This window comes from Lissotriton vulgaris, chromosome 1_1 (assembly GCF_964263255.1).
Source record: "Lissotriton vulgaris chromosome 1_1, aLisVul1.2, whole genome shotgun sequence".
Classification (NCBI taxonomy): domain Eukaryota; kingdom Metazoa; phylum Chordata; class Amphibia; order Caudata; family Salamandridae; genus Lissotriton; species Lissotriton vulgaris.
The window spans coordinates 248,977,170-248,978,650 of record NC_141685.1 but is presented as its reverse complement, the minus strand read 5'-3'; the positions used below and the strand labels follow the sequence as shown (position 1 = coordinate 248,978,650).

The 1,481-nt window shown below is 49.1% G+C and overlaps 1 non-coding gene across 1 annotated transcript; it reads right to left on the bottom strand.

Annotated features, from left to right (window-relative positions):
• Nucleotides 1-995: 995 nt before the first annotated feature.
• TRNAF-GAA (transfer RNA phenylalanine (anticodon GAA)) lies at nucleotides 996-1,068 on the bottom strand. The gene has a single exon. It is a non-coding gene; the product is annotated as a tRNA-Phe (tRNA).
• Between the last annotated feature and the right edge of the window lie 413 nt (nucleotides 1,069-1,481).

The following is a 1,481-nucleotide window of genomic DNA, read 5'->3' as shown; positions in this document are numbered from 1 at the left end:
GCTGGAGCTGCGGCTCCTGGTTGGCCTCCTTTTCCTGGAGGTCTTGATTTCAGGTTTCCTGTGGTCCCTGTTTTCTTTTCGGTTGTTTACATCAACCTTGGGTTGGTTTCTCTGCATCACCATGTGGTGTTGTGGTTATGGTGGTCAATGAAGCCTTGTTGGCTTGGGTATTTGCTCACTATGTAAATCATGTGGCGAGGAAGACTTACGAGGAGGTAATGCCCCGGTTACTTACCGGTAATCTTCATTACTCCGAGTATAGTCTTCCTCGCCACATGAGTTCCCTCCCCCCCTCCCTGTCTGGCTATCGGCTTCATTGTTTGCTTGGTAGAACAGGCTGATTGGTTGGGCCGGCCCGCCTCTTATAGAGGTCAGGTGGGACTGGTCGGCCATGTTGGGAGGGGGTGGGAGGTGGTTTATTTTTGCTTTGGAGGGTTCTGTTGTGGAGCTAAAGCTCACTATGTAAATCATGTGGCGAGGAAGACTATACTCGGAGTAATGAAGATTACCGGTAAGTAACCGGGGCATTAATGTTTCCTCCTCATCGTCCGTTGAAACTCAGCAAACCTCCCCCCAACCCGACCCCACCGCCTCAATGCTGTTACCTGCATGGGCCGTGGCTGGAGGGTATGTTCCACGCTGTGGACATCACCGTACGTGGGGTTCAAGGTCATTGAGAGTGATTGGGCCCAGGGCGTGAAGCTCACACATAATCAGTGAGATTCACTCTGAGGCACTGAGGGATCAACTCACTGTGTGTGATTGTGCCTGCAGTGTGTGATACACGTTGGGATAGTTCTCTTGTGCACAAGGTGTGAGACTCACAAATAGAAGGATTGTACCGGAAGGATGTATCATTGCAAGAAACATATAAATAATAAAAATGAGGAGGAGGAAGGAATGAAGAATAAAAAGGTTAAAGTTGTTAATTCAACGTTTTCTTTCCCAAGTTTCTAAACGTGTAATGGTTGATGTTTCAGTCAACAAATGGCATATGCCGAAACCCGGGATCGAACCAGGGACCTTTAGATCTTCAGTCTAACGCTCTCCCAACTGAGCTATTTCGGCGGCTCTTGTTACACCTTTGTGACTGTTGTGATTCCAGTGAACACACCCTGGAGATGTTGTGCTTGGAGGAGGAGTTTCCGGGTTCACGGGTCTCATTTACCCCTGCCCCCTCTCAGACTGGTGAGTGCCTGTAGTGTCTTGGCCAATAATCACAGACACTTTCTTTGGTTCAACAGGAGCTTTATTAAGGTACTCCTCACTCGTCCCTGTCCCTACTCTAACTAACTCTTTCCTGCCCTGGCTCCTCCTCTTCCTCCAACCCCCTAGCTCCACCCACACCCGACTACTAGACTGCTCACACCATCACATCTCCCCCTTTGTCAACAAATTAAATAACTGACTTGATCAGAGTTCTTCAATTAGCCGCTTGGGTTTTTGAATGTTCCGTCGAGGGCGGAGACTCACACCGGCAT